The sequence below is a fragment of the Camelus ferus genome, chromosome 1 (genome assembly GCF_009834535.1).
Source record: "Camelus ferus isolate YT-003-E chromosome 1, BCGSAC_Cfer_1.0, whole genome shotgun sequence".
Lineage (NCBI taxonomy): Eukaryota > Metazoa > Chordata > Mammalia > Artiodactyla > Camelidae > Camelus > Camelus ferus.
The window spans coordinates 101,468,183-101,489,678 of NC_045696.1; the positions used below are offsets into that span (position 1 = coordinate 101,468,183).

Consider the following 21,496-nt stretch of genomic DNA (forward strand, 5'->3'; position numbering starts at 1 on the left):
ACTTGGTACATTCGAAGGCATACATATGTCATCAAGATCTCAAGAAACAAACAAATGGGGAAATACAGAATGATTATTTTGACCATAGAAAAAAGATGAGACAAGAAATAAGAGTTTGCAAGCAAGGCTTTCCTGTTCAACCCAGAATCCCTTTGAAACAGAGGCTACCCTTTACGCTAATAATGTACGATGGAAAATAAAAAGCCCACATCAATGAAACAAATAATTATCAGAGGTAAGGAAACTCAAGGTCTAATTGGCTTCACCTTGGGAGGTCTCAGGAGGAGTAGAGTTTGGATCATGTAAAAATGAGTTAAACTGACCCAGGATACTTGGGAGATTCTAAAGGCTGCATATTTATTATTTTTCATAAAATTTTATTTTATAGCCAGTGTCAATAAATTGTATACGTGCATATTGGCCTTAGGTCTTATGTTCTCCCACTAAACTTCATCACCCGGGAGAACTCTGGGACTGAAAAATAGCACAGTTCATTGGCCAGATGACTGCCCTAAGTAAGGTTATGCTGCACTGTTTTCTTTACGTCTGAAGGTTGGGTCTCATCGCTCATTCACAGCCCAGATACTGCATGTTTTCCAACGTGTATACATTCTGTTTGAATGTTTCAGGCATTTCTAACTCAATATTTACAAAGCTGAACGCAGCATCTTTCCCTAAACCTGCTTTTCTACTTTTGTGTCCTGTTTTAGTGAATAAAAACTCCCCCAATCCAGTTACTAGTGACAGAAAATTAGATATGATTTTTCTTTCTTGTTTCTCCCTCATCTTATTGATCAGTATCATATTCCATTGGGTCTACCTCCTATATATTTCTTAAGTCAAGCCAGCCACTATTTCCAAATTACTTGTTCAGACCACTCTCATCCTTCCTGTGAAAGCGGGAGATGTGTTAGGTGATACTGTCTGCTGTGAACTGATGTCAGCCTAACTGGTCCCACGTAATGCTTACCTTTTGGGTGGATAATAATAGTTGTCAAAGAGTTTCAGATAGCAAAGATTAACCAAGCCCTCATGACCTTGCTGTTAATGTTTAATAAGAACAAATCTCAGGCCAAATTCTAACAAATCTATCGACACTTATTAGACAGATAGATTTTGGTAAAAATTCAATCCTTGCCTCTAGTTGGCATCACACAAACAGAAATCCTCTTAAACCAATGCCTGGATGTTGGATCAACCAGAGCTCAAACCGCAGGCACCATCCTTAAGAAAAATAGATTTCAGACCCAGTAAATTCATGCACCTGTTCTGGTAATGTGGGAGAATGTAAACAATATTTCAGTCATTCTACATGTCTTGAAATACATGTCTAATGACAATCTCTTTCTGTAATTCATCACGCTAATTGACAGGTCTCCAGTTACATCAATAAACATTATTTCTGACTTTCAGTACGTCCCTTAGCAAAGAAGTGGTTGTTGACAGTGACGGGATTAGAGGGGGGCTTTTGGTAGCTGCCCCTTTCTGATAGAATGAGGGTTCACCTCCCCTTGGCTGCACACCCTCAATGTTGTGTCGGATAACCAGACCAAGAATTGGATCCTAAACTAATGGGTACATATATAATATCATACTGACTATCCTAAAATCTTTCAAGTGATTTATACTTATCATAATAATGTTTTCAGTCTTCTCTACAGCCTTAAAGTACTTCATAGAATGAAACTATGATCATATTTGTTTCTTAAAATTTATCAATGGCTTCCCACTGCTCTTATGATAAAACAAACATTTCCTGAAATAGCCTCATCTGACACCTTTCTATCACCTCTTTCTATCTGACACTTAAAGATATCATGTTTTTATCCAACTTTAGGCGTCTCCATATGTCTTCCATTTGCCCAAAAAACTCTTTCCTCCTCCTTCACCTGGCCTAATCATATTCAGCCTTCTAGGGTGAGTTAAATAAATCTCTTCTTTCAAAAAATCTTTATTGATGACCATTTCCAACAAGATTATGTTCCCACATAAGTCTGTGAAACACCCATCGTAGCACTAATCACACTAACTGGAACCCCTCATCTCCACTTTGACCTGCTTATGTGCATCATTCATTAGATGGAATGGGGTCGCTCTTATCACTCCTAGCACAGTGCCCTGCACAAAGTCGTTCTCAAATGATGTAACAGACTTTCTTCTTCATTCCCCATAACATCACCAGTTTTTAGGCTTTGCCTATAGGGTAGTTCATTGCTGGAAAGATTCATGGAACTATTTAGTTCCATAAATCAACTTACGTAGGAAAACAGTTACAGGCAAAAGTATACTATTTGTAAGATCTTTTCATTCAAAACATGTGGCATATAATGCACATTGTCCTAATTTGGTGTTTATACAGTTCCTTTTCCAAATTTTATAAAATCCTCTTCCAAATTTATAAGAACACTCCTATTCTTGAGGATCTCCCCAAACCTCAGTTTAGAAAGGCTAAAAATAATTCATTTATGAATGTCAAATACAATGCTGCACTGCTGTATTACCTATACAACTCCAAGGAACAGCTTGACTTTTTTTCCCCTCTAAGGTCACCGTTATGATTCGGGGTATTCGTATATAGTTTTATTTGTGGTTTCATTATAGCAATTTGTGCCTTTAGAGTACAAAATATTTTAGACTTAAGAGTTTAGCTATGGAAGAATAGAGATTCATACATTAGATCATTGTCAGCTACCTCTCCGTGGTTGGCTGAAAACTTAACAATAGTAGGTTAGCAGGCATTTGAGCATTGATAGTAGAAAAGATCAGGAAAACAGGGGGGAAGGTATAGCTCAGTGGTAGAGCACCTGCTTAGCATGCATGAGGTCCAGGGTTCAATCCCCAGAAACTCCATTAAAATAAATAAATTAAACAAACAAACAAACCTAAGTACTTCCCCTCAACTCTTCCACCCCCCAAAAAAGATGAGGAAAACATAAATTATACTTACACAGTTACAAGCACTCCCTGGCTCCCAGCATCCTTTTGTAGTGAAAACTTTTTCACTGCTGAAGTGCTCACCCTCATTTTGTTCAAGATATGAACTGGCTCAGCTACAAGACCAGGTCGTGTGACAAATTTGACATCAATGAAATGCACTGTAGTGACAGTGTCTTTGGGCTTCACTTCCCTCTGTTACTCCAGACATACTGAGGGACCACAGTGCCTGGGTCTCTGGGCTCTGGATCTCACAGGAACATTTGTGAAATCATTTTTTAAAATAATTACTCACAAAACCCCCCTCCAGACAGCTTGGACCCACTTGAGTGCCTGGACTCTCTTCTTCCTTAGGGTGGCTGATTTACCCAATGGCCATTTGGGCTGTTCAGGCTGCCAACTGAAGACCTTCTTCCCCAACTGGACAAAGAGTACATCTTCATGTTTATCTGTCCTGAAAAGAGAGGTAATGTATCTTAAGGATTATGTGCAAACAGGAATTCTCACCTACCATTAAAAAAAAAGTTTAAAAATACCATATTATTGCCAAAGAACTGAAACTATTTTTTCCATTGCTTATGGAAAAACTGGAGACATTGAAAAAATCAAGTTGATGGGGGGACCCACCTTTGGGAGGCAGCCCAGAAGAACAGCATAAGAGGCAGGTCTGAAAACACAGCAGGCAGAGACACAGAAAAGAAAAATCCACAGCATGTGCAGGTGCAGATTTATCCCGCAGACAGTGATGATTACACTTTGGAGCCCTTCTGTCTCTGACCCCTGGGAGTGCAGAGAGTTACTGGAAGTTGTGGAAGGTTCTAGATAGGGAGAGAAACCTGGGAGGCAATCAGGAAGGAACTATGAAACTAAGTTACTTTGAGAAATCTCAGGTGAGATGGATCCGAATCGCCAAAGCTCCAGCAACAGTTCATTCTAAACTGTGACGCTGGAACTTCACTTTGAGTTTGTACTCAAATACTATGAAGTATTTCTAAGAGAAACTTCACCTCAATTTACATTCGTTTCAGGCTTAACAGAATGGAATCTTCCCTGAGCACAGGTAATGACCATATTTCTCTGACAGACAGAAAAAGCTGAAGAAGTGTCCTTTTATTTGCTTTGGGCTCCCATGACTAATATTTTCATTTCTAGCTTGGACCTCATGGTCTGGGTTTGGGGGCTACCACTAGGTAAAGTGGCTTTCTCCATTATTTCATTACAACAATTAACAGAAAAGATGAAAAGATTCTGTAAACTTCCTTGGGTTGCGTGAAATGTTCTTTGCTTTTGTTCCCTTGCAGTCAGTCCTAATAATGTCATTTTAGAGAAACATAATTATTTTTGCATTTTATTCTTATAATAGATGAGATGTGAAATGAACTTCATGGATGATAAACACCCCAATGGCTACTAAGTTTTATACTGTAGAAACAAGAATTGAGCTGCTGCTACACAAAATTCACAATAAAATTTTAGTGTAGATACTGGATATGAAGATAATAAAGTATCCTGAGTAATGAAGCTCATTAGTCCTAAAATGAGATAGGCCCATCATGTGAATTTATGTACCTGTGAACAAAAAAGGAAATGAGTTTATTTCCACACACAATTAGAGCTATGTGCCAAAGTTTTAACTGTTAAAATAAATTATACCTGGAGAAAAACAAAGTAAGGTGCCATGATTATAGAAACAAAGGGTGTCACAAGTGTAAATAGTTGTATGAAATGTCTTGTGGAATACAAAAACAGAGATGTCACTGCATTTTCCAAGTGGTGAAAAATACAAAATAGAGACGAATGAACTTCAAAAGATACAGGGACAAGGATCTGGCATGTTTTAAAAAGAAATTAAAATAAATGTTTATTTGAAAATAGTTCTAAACAAGAAAGGACCTGATAAATAAACAAATTAAGGAAGGAAAGAAGGAAAGGAGGGAAGGAAGGGAGGGAGGAGAGAGAGAGAGAGAGAGAAAGAAAGAAAGAAAGAAAGAAAGAAAGAAAGAAAGAAAGAAAGAAAGGAAGGAAGGAAGGAAGGAAGGAAGGAAGGAAGGAAGGAAGGAAGGAAGGAAGGAAGAAAAAGAAAGAAAGGAAGAAAGAAAGAAAAATTCTAGAGTGTTTCATTAGGTGATAACTAAGTAGGGAAATAAACCTGAACTCTGTGAAGAGAGCAACAGAGTCTACAGAATACAGTTATCAGTAGTAATACTAAGTGGCTTATTTTGTGTAGCCAAGAGCAATGTGTATCAGCATTCATATTCCCTTGTCTACATGACCACATTCTTCTTACATCTAAATAAATTCCATTAGATAAAAGCAAAATGCAAATATTATTGCCAATGTTTTAATTTTGGTAGATGTGTCTGCTGAAAGTAGCAAAGAGCACAGTTATTTCTCAAAAGGGCTGCAGTTGATCTTCAAGTCCCTGTCTACTACTGGGAAAAGTCTATTTCAAAAAGAAATTCAAAAATGCATTAACTTAAATGTATGTTACAGCATCTTCATATTGTCTGAAGATTTTCACTTCAGTTCTCCTAATTCTCATTTTATAAGAAAATTTGTGCAAGATGAATATACTTATTGTGGATAAGTCATAAGATGTCAGCTATAATCCTCCTTCAGTTGTCCAGTTGGTAACTGAATTATAGTTTCTCTGACACACACCAAAAAAATGCTCACATTGTTCACATCCATCAGGACAGCACACAGCCTGGCGCACAATCTCCAGAGCACTGGGTTTGAAACACACACCAGAAAATGATTATATAGTGGTATTGAATACTCACTTTTAAAATGCTGTGTCACTGAAAATTGTTTTCCTAATACCTGAATAAACTATATTAAATCTATCATGTTCCTTGAGGAATCCATGTCATCAATCAGAGTAGCAGGTAAAAAACAGCTTCTAAGTTTGGGTCTTTTTTTAAAGACGATCATTCTTGCCTCAGTGTTAGCTCTTAAACATTACTCTGTTTTCTTTCAGTACTTTTTATTTAGTTAGAGGCAGGGGGGAAAAGCAACTTCATCCTGATTTCAAAACAGGAGCAGTTAATTATTTTACTTAATTTGCTCAAAAAACTAACATTTTCCTTCTTACTTCCACTGGAAACAGGATTCAATATAAACTTGCTTTTATATTGAAATGCAAATAATTCTGCTGTCACGTGTTCACTCAACCACATGCCCACTGTCCCCACAGGAAACTGGTGATATTAAATAGAAGTCGAAGTTTCCCTTCACATGACTTATCTTAACATGAACCGATTCCATACACTAATCTTACGTTGTTTTTTAAATAAAATTTTATTTTAGAACAGTTTTAAATTTACAGAAAAAATTTAAGATATTGTACCCAGTTTCCCCTACACTATATTACATTGCATTATATTATATCAACAAACTAAAATTAATGAACAAATAAATTTCAATACTATATTGTTAACAAAATACATACTTTACTCAAATTTCTATAGTTTTTTTTTTTATTGAAATATAGTTGGTTTATAGTGTGTTCATTTCTGGTGTATAGCTTAGTGATTCAGTTTTACATATGCATATATTCCTTTTCATATTCTTTTTCATTACAGGCTATTACAAGATATGAGTATAGTTCCCTGTGCTATACAGTAGGACCTTGTTGTCTATCTATTTTATATATAGTTGTTAGTATCTGCAAATCCCGAACTCCCAATTTATCCCTCCCCCAACCTTTCCCCGCTGGTAACCATTAGTTTGTTTACTATGTCTGTGAGTCTCTTTCTGTTTTGTAAATAAGTTATTTGTGTCATTTTTTAAAATATTCCACAATTAAGTGCTATCATATGGTATTTTTTCTTCCTTGTTCTGGCTTACTTCACTTAGTATGACAATCTCCAGGTTCATCCATGTTGCTGCAAATGGCACTTTTTTATGGCTGAGTAGTATTTCATTTTCTAAATATAACACAACTTCTTTATCCAGTCATCTGTTGATGGACATTTAGGTTGCTTCCATGCCTTGGCTATTCTATATAGTGAACATTGAGGTGCAGGTGTCTTTTTGAATTAGAGTTTTTTCTAGATATATGCCCAGGAGAGGGATTACTGGATCATATGGGAAGTCTATTTTTAGTTTTTTTTAAGGAATCCCTATACTGTTTTCCAATTTGGCTGCACCAAATTCCCACTAACAGTGTAGGAGGGTTCCCTTTTCTCCACACCCTCTCTAGCATTTATCGTTTGTGGATTTTTTAATCATGGCCATTCTAACTGGTGTAAAGTGATACCTCATTATAGTATTGATTTGCATTTCTCTGATAATTAGCTATGCTGAACATTTTTTCATGTGCCTATTGGCCATGTGTATGTCTTCACTGGAGAAATGTTTGTTTAGGTCTTCTGCCCATTTTTGATAGGGCTGTTGGTTTTTTTTGTGTTATTGAGTTGTATGAGCTATTTATATATTCTGGAAATTAAGCCCTGGTCAGTCTCATTATTTGCAAATATTTTCTCCTATTCTGTAGGTGTTTTTTATTTTGTTTATAGTTTCTTTTGCTGTGCAAAAGCTTGTAAGTTTAATTAGATCCATTTGTTTATTTTACTTTTATTTTTATTGCTTGGGTAGATTGTCCTAGGAGAACATTGCTGAGAATTATGTTAGAGAATGTTTTGCTTATGTTTTTTTCTAGGAGGTTTATAGTGTCTTGTCTTATATTTAAGTCTTTAGGTCATTTTTTTTTTTTTGGTGTTTTTGAGTTTATTTTTGAGAATTTTTGTTGTTGTCATTTACTTTGTGATGTGAGGGAGTGTTCTAACTTCATTGATTTACATGTGGCTGTCCAGCTTTCCCAACACCACTTGCTGAAGAGGATATATTTTTTCTCCATTGTATATTCTTGCCTCCTTTGTCAAATTAATTGAGTGTAGGTGTGTCTATAGTTGTTTTTTTTAAACCTACTGTCCTTTTTATCCCCCTGGGATCCTATCCAAGACGCTACATTACATTCAGTCTTCATGTCTTTTTAGGCTCCTCTTGACTGTGACAGCTTTTCAGACTTTTCTTTGTTTTGATGACCTTGACAGTTTTGAAGAAGTACTAGTCAGATATTTTGCATAATGTTCTTCAACTAGGATTTGTCTGATTTTTTTTTTTCACAATCAGACAAGGGTTATGGACTTTGAGTAGGAAGATCCCAGGGGTCAAGTGCCATTTCTATCACACAATGTCAAAGTTCCATCCTATCAATGTGACTTATCACTGTTAACCTTGATGACTTGGTTAAAGTCTCACATTAATTTTTTCCTTTTTTGATATTCTATTCTTGATTCTATCAATTAGTAGTGTTAATAATGGCAGTCAAAACTGATCAGTTAGCTTTGATCTATTCCTTGAAATCTTAAATGTAATTGATTGTTTCTCAACTATTTGAAGTAACGCTCAAAAGAAATTTTTTTGAGCCAAATAAAATCCTTTAAATAATCAGGACACTTGGACAATTTATGATTGTCAGGATAATCCATACTGATTTTTTAAATTGCCATCCATATTGATTTTTTTTCTAATTATCTTTGTTTTTGTATACATACACGTTTCCTCTCTATGAAAAGGAAAATGGGTAAAAACATACAACAAAATTTCCAGTTGCATTAAAGGAGTGATAAATTATCAGAGGACAAGATAAAGTTTTTAAGAAATAATAATAATCATGAGGTAGGAAAGAACTTCTTTAAAAAAGATCTAATTAAGAATCAATAAGTAAAGCAATTGTAAGTTTGGTTCTTTAAATGTTAAAAACTTCTGAACAACCAAAAAAATTGCTTTATTAAGAAAGTTAAAATTCAAATGACAGATTAGGAGAAAATATTTGCAGGATGTAAAATACTATAAAAATATTAATAATCAGGTTATTTTAAATTATTACTACAAATTAAACAGAAAAGGTAAAATCTCAATAGGAAAATGAAAAAAGGATAAATTCAAAGGCATCTAGCAGATGGCAAAACACAAATGACTAATACATATATGTAAAAATGATTACTTGTAATATAAAAAAATGCAAATTAAACCAATAATGAGATACTATTTCCACCCTTTGGACTGGCAAATATTTAAATATCAAATAAAATGAAGTGAAGAAATGATTATTCCAAAACACCCCTTGTGAAAATATAAATAAATACAGCATTTTAACACAACAATTTAGCAATATATACTTACATTTTCAGTGAGCCTGCTCTTTAGCTTAGTAATTCCATGCCTTACTATCCAACCTCAACTGCATCTATGTATCACAATCTGTTTAGGAGTATTATCGTAGGAGAATTATCTGTAACAACAGACAATACGAAACACCTTAAGTGACAATTAATTAATAAATACACCCATATTTTACAATGATAAGTAGCGGTAAAACAAAAGAATGAAATAGGACTATCTACCACTACAATAAATGAAAAAGGAGAGTTACAAAGTGATGCACAGAGTATATTCCCACTCATGCAGGGGACATAAACACACACACACACACACACCCATTCTAAGGCATACTTATTTTAGTATAAGTCTTACACTAGATGGCAAATCAGAGTTTAACTGAAGGTTTTCTTTCTTAGTGGTTCATAAAATAATGGTGTTTTTTACATTTGATATCTTAGATGTCAGGAAATATAGTATGTATATCTGTATAAACACATACTATTTAAGCACAACAGAAAGACCTGCATAGGTAAATAATTTTTATATTTATTACAGTAAAAAACTTTAAACATTTTGCTGTATCTATAAAAGATAAACTTTGAGGTTTCTTTATTTTTTCATTATTTTGAGCTTTTATTTTGATCAATCCCTTCTTTCCTGTTACTGCACTTTTTGTTGTTCTTTTTGTCATTTTTTATGATCAGTTAGAAGTCCATTTTCTCACATTTTCCTGTGGGTTTTCTCATTTTTTGTGTACACTTAAGACTATAAATGCAAACAAAAACTTTGTTTCGTATATTTCGATTTGAAGTCTTCTCATTTACATTACTTTTTATATTGCTTGCTAGTTTAATTTTATTTCCTCTATGACTGAATATTATTTATGTCTTTGTTAAGTTTAAATTATGTAAGGTTTCCTCTGTTTTTGTTTTAAAAAGGGTCAATTTTTAATAATGCATTTTATCTCTTAATTGTGGTTATATATAGATAGATAAATTAGATTACATATTAGATATATGTAACATCCTTTATTTGGAGTATATAAACATGTTTGCATTTTAACTTATATAATATTACATATGTATATATTTATAATTAAATGTGTTGAATATATTATTTAGTTGCTGTATGTTTTAATCTATTTTTTGCTTTTGACATCAGCCTAATCCTGAAAGATATATAATTAATTTAATTTAATTTTTTAAGTCTTGCATTACTAACAGTTTTTGCTTTGACTCAATTGAGCTGCTATGTAGTTTCATGAACAGAAATTTTTTTATTGTAATATTTTCTTTTAATTTGGACATTTCATTAAATTCTACTCCTCAGTATTGTCGTTGCCACTAACCTAAAGTTCCATCTTTTGTGGTAATAATATTGCTACTTCCTTTTTGTGCCTTGGCCTGGTCTCTCTTTGACCAGATCTTCATTTTCAATCTCTTTCAACATGTCATTTGAAGAATGCTTCCTATAAATTGCAAGTAGCTATGAGGTTTTACCCTAACATTATTGTTCCTGTCTTCTAAACAAATCATTCAGCATGTTCACATTTAGTGTAAGCATTGAAATATTTGATTTTACCATCTTCATCCTATTTAATTTATGCAATTCATTTTACTTTATTATTTCATTTTTTTCCTTTTCTTTGTAGATACTTATAATGTTTTACCCCTTGTTCATTTGGATGTTCTTCATGTGTAGTTATCTTTCTTTTCCCCAAATTCATGTATTTCCACCATCGGAAGGCTATTTCCTTGCCACTCAGACTACTGCCAATAAAATGAAATCCATAGAATGCATGTTCCCCACCCTCCTTCCTGTCCCAGCTTTTGCTGATAACTGAGGACTTCAGTTTCAGTTTTTCCCCTTGCAGTATCTCTCTTCTGTTTCAAGCTTTATTTATCTCAACTTCCACATGCACAGTCACTTTATCATTTTCCACTTAGAATTAACTATACAGATTGCAAGATTCATTGCTCACCACCGTTTCCTTTCCACTTCATCTTCTGCTATCAGAGGTCCATGTCTTGATTCATTTGTCTTGTAGAGTCTTTTCTCTAGTACTGTACATACAGGTGGTGCTTGGTGATCTATTTTCAGAACTCTTGCATAGCTTCAAATATCTTTCTTTTCACTGTGATGGATAAAAAATATCTTGGAAGGATATAGAAGATTTACGTTGCAATTTTTTTTCTCTCAGCGGTCTACGTGCTACCACAATCTAGAGGATAAGCCCAAAGCCAGCAATCACAATTTTGTGAATCTCTCTTATAGAAATAAAAGCAACAAAACATGAAGAACAGAATATGTATTAGAATGTTTATTGTGGAATTGTTTATGGAGGCAGGGAAGAAGCTGGGAGCAAAAACTATACAGAATAATAGAGGCTTTGGTGAAAAATTATATTATATTTATACTATAAAATATTATCCAGAATTTTAAAAATAAAAAAATGAGGCTCCACTGGCTCACTTGGAAAGATTTTAAATATGCATGTGTTAACTTTCAAAAGCTAAAGAAAGAAGTAGCACAACTTTATTTTTTATAATGACAAAAATGTCTGCATATGACTGTGTGTTTTGAGATTAAATGTTTAAATAAATATACAGAGGAGTATGGAAGAATATATACTAGATTATTCATATTGTTTAGGTGGCATGAGGAGAATTTTGAATAAGAAAAGGAAGGATTTACTACATAAATAAAATAAAATAAGCAAAAGTGAGATGATAAAAGCAGTTATTTCTGAGATGATCATGTATGTGTAAATTTCCAGGTATATGTGTATGTATCAGCAGGTAGATGTCTGCAAGTTTGCACATAAATTTGACAGAAAAGTCACCAAAATGTTCTGTTGGTTGGGATTTCAGGTAACCATTACTCTCTTCCTAATGGTATATCCTGTTAGGTATATACAATGAGCATTATGCATATAAAATAACTAGTATAGTTTAGCTGATTTCATCTTTGTTAAAAATGAAAGAAAAATCACATCAAATTACAAAAACATCTTTACATGTATGTTCATTATTATATTTAAATTATATGAAAGTAACACCTGAGCTCATAAAGTATAAAACTGAATTTACATAATGGTCCATCTATCAAGAATATGGTTCTAATGAACAATTTGGAGACTAGAGCGAATAGTCTACATAGTGTCACATTCACAAAGTTAGATATTCATCTTTGAGGTTTTATGAATCTATCCATTTTCTAAATATTTCTAATAATAGTTATATTTCACTCCAGCAGAAATATTTATCAAAATGTTTTTATAAGCATATTTCTTTGTTTTAAACATATTTCCTTTTAAATATTCTAAAATTACAGCTCTTTCAAATATCCCAGCTAAACTCTCCATAAAGCAGGCTAGAATTCTGTCATTAATATAAATTCAAACAGACTATTAATATTCATGGTTTGTATGTCTTTCTTTTCATTTTCCAGAATCCTGGCTCTTTGCATTCTATAGCTATAAATCTAGCTCCTGCAGGCTGTTCTTGGGTGGCAATATTCTACAATAGTCAGACTGGAGATTGGAGAACAGGAAGGCACTCAGTCTCTCTGGGTTGGAGTAAACAAGAAAAACGGAATAGGATGTGAAGCAGAGAAGTAACAGAAAATCGAATCACAGAGGTACTTCTAGTTTTCAAGACTTTGGTTTTTGCTTGAATGCAATGAGGAGCCGTCATGGTGTTCTTCATGGAAGAGTGACATGATCTGACATAGAGTTTACTTTCAATTTTTTTTACGGGGGAGGTAATTAGGTTTATTTACTTATTTATTTTTAGTGGAGGTACTGGGAATTGAACCTGGGGCCTCATGCATGCTAAGCATGTGCTCTATCACTGAGCTATACCCTCCCCCCAAGTGTGAAGACTCACTACTGTGTGGAGTAGGAACTGTAGGAGGCAAAGACAGAAGCAGAGAGACTCTGGGGCTCTGGCAATAACCCAGGTGGGAGGTGACGGTGGCTCACATCAGTGCAGGAGCAGAGGAGAGAGCAAGAAGTGGTTGGGTCCTGGATATAGTCTGAAGGGAGAGCTAAAAGAGATTCCTGACTGAGACGTGAGACAATGAAAGGAGCCGTAGATAAATCCAAGGTTTATGGCTTGAGCCACGGAGATGGGAAAACTATGGAAAAGCAAGTTTGTGGTGGGGAGTGGAGAATCTGGCTTTTAGCCTGACATGTTGTGTATGAGACTTTTGAAGTTCATGCACAAGTGTTTTTACTAACTGCAAGACTTCTTAGACACACTTATCCGTTAATGCTAGGTTGGAATCTAGCTTATACCTTGGAAATCACCTGGAAAAATTATTTTCTAGGCAAATTTCACAGTGGCCACTTGATAGTTACTTTCTATTGCTCTTCTGTGGTATCCGCTACTTAACCACAATATACATTTATATACCCTCTAGTGTCATGACAGAGCTAGAAAATACTTCATTCTTTCAACATTTTTCTAATTTTTCTAGTTTTTCACAGTTGCCTGCAGCAAAAGTCTCACTTTTGTTACGATTAGGCAATACAGTATATAGTTCATCATATCTTCAAATTATATCAATTTGGTCATGTCACTTAGACAAGTTCTAACTCATCAAACTTTCCATCAATATCTCATCTCTTGCTTTATTAAAAGAGTGGCTACCATGACCTGCTCTTCGCTGAAAGCTTTTCCTCTACATATAATTTCTAATATTTTTCCTTTGAAATGTTTTCAGGTTATTTCAAAGAAGATGCAGTCAGATTCTTGCTGGGGGAAAATCAGCATTTTCTGAACAATCCCAGAAACAATAACATACCTGAAAATAAGGTAGACACTTCCCTTATCCAAAGTGAGTGTGGTGGTTGTGAGAATGACAATTCTGAAGGCTACAGGCAGTGAGGACTTAGGCTCCCTGGAGGCTCCAATTAATCAAGGGCAGTTCTGATGCTGTGCTTGACAAAGAGAGATGATTGAGTCTCTTCACAAGACCCCATAAATTTCAAGGGTAACCACTTCCAGTCAACCCTAAACTTATCGGCATTGAATGACTGACAAGAACAGTGAAAACTCTTCAAACCAAACCAAAGATGATTCCTTTGGATCATGAGAAACTGAGTATTATTTTCTAATTGACTGTGGCTCAAGATATATTCACTATAGCGTTGCTATTCTCAGCAATGAAAGGAATAGTAACAGTGTTATTACTTTATATTGATAGCTACCATTTATTGAGCATGCATTAACTGAGAGAAACTGTAATAAATGTTTTATTTTTATTTCATTTAATCCTAGCACTACTCCATGGGGCAGCAGTTTGATTCCCACATTTTAGAAATGAATAAATGAGGCTAAGAGAAGAAAGTAATGGTAGATCTGGGACAGAAGGCAGGTCCATTTGATTCTAAACCCAGTGTACTTAAGCCCCATGCAATGCTTGCCACTGTTGATTGAGCTGACGCTGATGATACATAATCCTTGGAAGACAGATAACTATCACTCACACATTACAAATCTGAAAACTTGGTTTTGGCAAAGGTTAACAATTGAGATAGCAAGCTGCAGAACTAGGATTCAAACACAGAATGGTCTGACTCCAGTATTTGTGTTCTTTTCACTATGTTGTGCTGCTAAGGAGAGGCAGACCCTCCAAGATTTTAAGAGTTAATCTTATAAAATAAGCTCATAAGAGGTGTAATAAAATTGTAGCAAAAACCATTTTAGGAAGCAGAGTGGCTCCCAGTTCACAAGCTGGCTACCATGCAGAGTGTTAGTGGTATTGATACATCAAACTCAACTATAAAGCTCCCACGGCAGCCAAGTCCTAATGATGGCAGCAGATGCATTGGGTTATGATACGCTGGCACTTTTAATCATGCAACAAGCTCTTCTTGCTCTGACTCATTGCTTACCAAGCAATATTCTAATTTTAATTTGGTTTCCCATGTGGCTTTCCTATGACAACACTCATTCCTCTGGTCTCTGTGACAATCGTATGCCTCATTTTAATTTAACTACTAGGCAACCTGGTACACTGATCAGTTTTCTTGTGAGTTTGTTAACATAAATCTGGAGTCAATTACTGATTAACCAGCATCAGGAGATGCTCTAGTGATCTGATCCTGAACTACACGGACTTCACCAGGGTAAAGCCATCATGAGAATCACTCTAAAGAGCCCCTCCCCCACCCCCCTGAAGCACACTGCTTGTGAATCTATTACCTCGATATGATCCTAAAACCACAGCAAACACAAATTAGTAACCTGTTATTGATTGCTGTGGATGTACAGACACGAGTGAGTATATTTCTTTTTTAATTTCTCTAACTGAAATTTGTTTCAGTGTTCTAACACCAGTAAATAAATGTTATATTTGGATTCCCAGACATAAGTTTCATTTTTGTTATTCAGATATAAATATTTATAACGAATGTCTAATAAAATTCATAAGTCATTGCTGTTCTTTATATTAGTTTATTGAGTTAGGTATATTCCCCCATATCACGGTACATGTTTTCTGCTTGGTGATTCGCTATGGCATATATTACTATTTTTTTCTTATTTAGTTGTGAAAATTGAGGGAGAATAAGCATTCTCTTTGGCTACTATGGCCTTCCTCGCAATAATGCACAACTACATATGTATTTTTTTCAGGTAGGTTAGATTCTAGTACAAGGCAATCCATTTCATCAGGATTGGGTTAATAAGAAATGCAAAAATCCATGCCCACTTGTTTCAAACTGTCAAATATAAAATGATAAACTTTAATCAAGAGAAATATCATTCAGTAACATTATTAGGCAAAATGATTTCACTCTGCACCTGCTGGTGCTTCCTTTATAAACCAGGCCAGTGTTAATTTGATGCTTCACTAAATATTTTGAATAAACTGAAATATTTGCCAACCTCATCTTTCAGAAGCTAATTTATTAATACACTAAATAGTTTTCCCACTAACTAAAGGCATACTTACAGAAAGATGACATTCAATCTGCAACCTGAAAACACCAATTAATTAGAATATATCTAAGAGTACCATATACTTTCCCAGGTTTGTTTTCTTATTTTCCTAAGTTCTTATTAGAAATAAGATCCTACATATTAGTAGGAAATAGAGCATCAAGTTTCATACTATCCAATGAAGCCATTAGATTTCTGAAATACTGAATGAAATTCTTTAATATGTTCAAGAAAAATATGCTTTTTAGATGATTGAAACTATGCTGAATACTATATACCAAGTCACCCTATATCACTATAACAGGTGAAGTTTTATCTAGATAAAAATGAGCAAAGACAAAGATTTGGTATAAGAAAACTTGAAGAAAAGAAAAAGCACAATTATCTAAAATCTCTAACCTTCCTCCATTCCTTAGGGTTTAAAATTGGCATATATCATGGAAAACAATGGAAAAGAAAAAAATGACAAGAAATGAAATAAACAGTAAATTGTAAAGCAGAAAAATGTCAAAGTTTTCTCTCTTGGTCAATACAAGCACTCCTAACCACTCAAGTCTGAACTGAACTCTTAGACATTAGGCATTCATGGAGATTTGTGTATAGCAGAGTTCCATGTCATTAAATCCAAATGCCTTTTCATTTTGTAAAGGTTAATACTTTGGGGGAAAAAAGTCTTTCTGTTCCTCCAGGACTTGAGAATGTTTGCTATGACAGTGTCAAAATGTTGCTTGAGGATAATACTTGGTGGGTGAAGTTTTTTTTTTTTTTTTTCTCCTCTAGGTATAAAGAAAGTCACAATATCGGGCATATCAATTCTTACAGCCTTCTTAGGAATCAGTGTATGAAGTGGTACATTCAGCCTCTAACACAAAAACCAAATTACTCACCAGACAAAGCATGGTTTTGAAAGAGCACAGACAATTTCTCTCACCATTTCTCAGAGCTTTCACATTATGGACTGTAAATTAACTTCCTAAAGAAATGCTTCTCGTACCTCAGCATCCTCTGAAGACACTGCAGTTTGCCAGTGCCTTCCTTACATAGAGCCCTGCCATCTGACCCAGGGCTCCAATGATCTGATCAGCCCAGGGTACAGTGACTGTTGTGCTTGTTCTATGAACGCAGTTCAAAACATGTGTGCTTTTGACAACCCTGTCATGTTCCTGACCACTGTGACCTTATGGTCAGGTCAGCTTCCCAGGTGTCATTAGCATGAATCACTGCTAAGCCAGTAAAATCCCCTTTGATCTACTTCAGGGAAGTAAAGAAACAAATAAAATGGTGAACTGTCCATTGACCATCAGTGTTATCAGTGCTTTAAAAATCAAACCACCCTGAGTCATCAAAGGGGAGAAGGCAGTACTTACCCCAGAACTGTGAATTCCCAGGATAGTCATTACATGCAAAGGTGCTCTGCAGCTGCAGTTTCACGAGGTTTAGGCCTGAGTGCCAATAATAAAATTAACCGTGATGGCTACAGTAAGCTGCTTTCAGAGATGAAAGACCTTCCAAAAGGAAGTTCCTGCTATGGTTTGCACGGTCGACTACTGCTTAGCACATAAATACACAGAACACACAAAACCCAGGATCTTTTATTCTTTCTGCTTCTGTTCAAGAAAATGGGTGAAGGAAAAAGAAAAGAAGGCAGACCTGGTATGTTTCAGTGAGACAAAAAGAAAGACATGCTTTGCGTGTTACCATATTAAATTTTTAAACTTAATCATTTAAAAATAATTATGTCATTTTTATGCCTTGGAAGTGGCTTGATTATCTGTGTGAACGGAAAAGCGGCAAACATAAAAATTCCAAGCACTGGACAGTGACTGGTAATTTGCATCCAATATTCACACATTTATTCCATTCTCAAGCCCAGGTCCTCTTCTGCTTTGTTCACAAAAGTTGGGCAGTTTAAAGCTTAAGAAAAAATTTTAAGGACAAAAGTTAATTTAAGTAAAGCAATTCAGATATATATTCTCTTTTATCGAACCATCAAATCCAAGCTAATATTGGTGATTTTCTGATGAAAATCTGAAATTTGGTTATTTTTTTTCTTTATTTAAAATGTATTTCTTCCTTCAAAGAAGATAAAAATCACAGTTTTAGTTCAGCAAGTAAGGATATATATTGCTTTGGAATGAAAGGTAATACATAACATGTGTGCCAAGCTTAAAGAGCCTTCAGTAGCCTACAACTATAAACCTGGGGAAAAGAAAGTTACAAGCTCTGTTATTTCCAAAGTTCTCGAGTTTTAGGAATCAAGAAAATGGGCCAAAATTTTTTTTTTTATAATTAAAATCAACTGAGAATAACAGTGACAGATTTAGGAAGCAAATCAAGATCTCTCTACCTGTGAAATTCAGCACAGCAAAAATCATTTGGTCTATAATTTTCTATCTAATGCTTCCTATGCAACACCTGGTACAAACCCATTCTTATTAAGTGTATTGGCAGCCTCTTATTTATAAGCAAGAGATGATCCAAAAGTCCATTTATCCCTTAGAAACAATGCTACAAATGGTTAGGTTTCTTGGCAATCACACAAAATGTGTTTAAGCAAGTAGCTGAATTATTGCAGCTTTCCAATTTTAAAATAGATTCACATACATTCGCAATAATAAAACTAAATGAAACCAAAATACAAATGTTTAATAGTAATTTTTAAAATGTACCTTCAATTCCACTGTGAGCAGAGAAGTTTAACAAAAAGAGGAGGAGATAAAATAGGACATCCCTGGAGAGTCTGAAGTGCCATCCAGTGACTTTCAAAGGTGTTGGAGATGGTGGCACTGGGTTTTATTATATATAACATTGCTTCACATATTAGGATATTCTAGTCCACCTCCAAGACTATTACTGCATTCTAAATATCATTGGGGCATTGTATTTTGGGTAGCTTTTTTTTTTTTTTTTTTTTGGTGGAATTGGGGATAAGGTGTGTTCAGTATGTCTCAGCTAACAAATTGAGGTACATAAAGGGAAAGAAACCCGAGAAGAAAAATAGAAAACAATAGTAAAATAAAAAAACAGTTATTTGGAAGGTCCTGGGAAAAAGGAGAGGGGAAAAAGAAAAGAGCAAGCTGAATGACCACAGACAAATGTAACTGGTTCCTAAGGAGAGCTGCGTGTCCAGCCATTACGAGTTGACCCATTTTCTTCCCATTAACGCCATGTTGTCAACTTAGGTTTCTGAAATGCCATTCCAAACTCAGCCAATGGAACAAAAATAGAAACAAATGTTTGTTTTATAGACATGCTATATATTCACCTGACACACTAGAAAAGCTATGTTACAATTTTTTTTAGTATGAACTAGACTAGCTGAGGCTTCTTCATACGTTATTTAACAAGTACATACTGAGAACCTGCTACATGTTGGGTACTGTTCCAGGCACTTGGGATACATTAGTGAATAAAAATGACATCTCTTCAAGGTGACCCTCTTCTCTTGATTCCATGCCCTTCCCGCTCATCACTCAGCTCCTATAAAGAAGGTCTGCACATCCCTCTGTAACCAGCAGTACACTTTTCCTTCCGTGAGAATGTAATTTTGCAGGGAACTGGCTTTCCCCAAAGCCCTGCTTCATCAGCTTGAAATATAAATTGCAAATACTTGCCTTCCCTTTCAATGACCTAAACGAAATTTTCTGAAAAAGTCTTGGCTACCTCTATAGCCTTGCTTCAAGTTTTTCTTGAAATACTGCTGCGAGGCCAACAATTTCTCTTCTGGAAGTAATCACATCATTCCTTTATTGATTCAAGCACCTATGCTAACATTCATCGTGTGGTTTAGACTTTAAACTTCTGGGGCATAAGTATTTTCTGACCAGGCATCCAGTCACAGATGTTTCCACCTCGTCGCTCAGCCAATGCATTTTCATGACCCCATCGATTGAATTGACCGAGCATTTTCTTCAAATATTTTCCCCTGTTCTAAACAATTATACTTACACCCCAGTGAGAAAACTTGAACTTAGAGGTTAGTTCTCTCACCTTTATTCCAGCCTTCCTTTCTGAAGTAAGATTTTTCTTCACTTTTGAGGGGATTTGCCATCATATCTTTTTTTCTAAAACACAAAATAGAAGAAATTTATTTTAAAAATTGGAGAAAATATAGAACACACCAAGAGTGGGACAAAAGACCCACACGTGCTCTGAGTGCGATGGTACACTCAGCCCGCCCACTCAGCGATGCCAGCCGCCTCCACCGTGTCCCTGGATCTGCGGAGACATCACATGGCGTGTGAACCCCCGTGCAGACTCAGTACCCTTGGCGTTCACGGCCTGTGCTGGGGGTCGGTGGGTAGGGGAGGGATATCCTTTTGTAGTTCACCCATAATTCGAGATCATATATATTTAAAATAAAACTTATAAAATGCTAACTTGTACAGTGGTATTAACTGCTGGAAGAGGCCCAAGGCAAAACAAATGCCAAGGTGCAATAGAGGCCACGGTGGCGTTTGGAAGGGAGGTTTTTATACCTCCAGCCTGACTGACTACCTGTACATATTTCTCATCAATTATGCACAATTACTAAATATTATGAGTAACAGGTCTCTAAAACGTAAATGAGACTAAAATAATACTGAGAGAACTCGGAGGCACAAAACCATGGAATAGTTTAGACAACCCGTCCTATAAATCTAAGAGTGGCTACCACAGATTACTGTCACTACTTTCAAATGCATTTGGAGCTTCCTTAACTGTAGCAATTGACTTTTGCAAAGGGAATATGTCAATTAAAAGCGTATCACTATATTAATTTTTGTAAGTATCAGGTATATGGATTGCACTGAGAGGTGGCATATTTTACACATTTTAGAAGTTATCTGCAGTAGTAAAAGCTGCTTCTTCTGTTTTGGTTCCTAATCTTTCTTCTCCTTTCCCCCCACTTCTTTAATTTCTTATACAGTTTCTAGTCTCTCAGAAGAAAGTCATTCAGCAATGCATACAGCATAATTGGAATTGCTCCAGATAATTCAACTTAAAAATATTTTTGCAGTTAAGTGCATTTTAAAATGCTAGCATTCATTTGTAAAACAGAAGTCCAGAACTTTTCAAAATGATTGAAATTTGAAACCATCATCATCATCTAACTCCACACAAACCCATTTATCTTACCTGGGAGGCGTCAGGATATCAGATCAAAAAATAAAAAATGATGAAATGAGCTAAATGTATTCTAGAAATTCAGTACAAGATCAGGAAGCTTATGCAATTTAGGGAATGCAGTCCAATCACTGCTCCAAATAAGAGAAACCTCTGTATTGTAATACAACCTTTCCTAAAGCATTAATGCAAATTGTAGAATTATTTTCATTTCAAGTTAATAGGATCAGTTTGAAATATTTTTGTAAATGGTGGAAATGACCTAGGAAATAATTCTCTAAATGCCACAAACATTCACAATTAAGTATAAGTTAGCTACAGCTATATTACTAGTACTT

At 35.1% G+C, this 21,496-nt stretch overlaps 1 long non-coding RNA gene across 2 annotated transcripts in view; it reads right to left on the reverse strand.

The window, feature by feature from the left end:
• LOC116665864 overlaps positions 1 to 20,116 on the reverse strand; it is a 38,195-nt gene extending 18,079 nt beyond the window's left edge. The window contains exons 1-6 of one of the 2 annotated variants that reach the window (XR_004322612.1): positions 20,043 to 20,116; positions 13,912 to 14,042; positions 11,087 to 11,239; positions 9,127 to 9,235; positions 3,562 to 3,752; positions 2,948 to 3,388 (exon numbers count right to left, since the gene is read on the reverse strand). This is a non-coding gene — a long non-coding RNA (uncharacterized LOC116665864). The remainder of the gene's footprint in view (positions 1 to 2,947; positions 3,389 to 3,561; positions 3,753 to 9,126; positions 9,236 to 11,086; positions 11,240 to 13,911; positions 14,043 to 20,042) is intronic. The other variant, XR_004322614.1, reaches the window with a different exon arrangement.
• Positions 20,117 to 21,496: the final 1,380 nt, after the last annotated feature.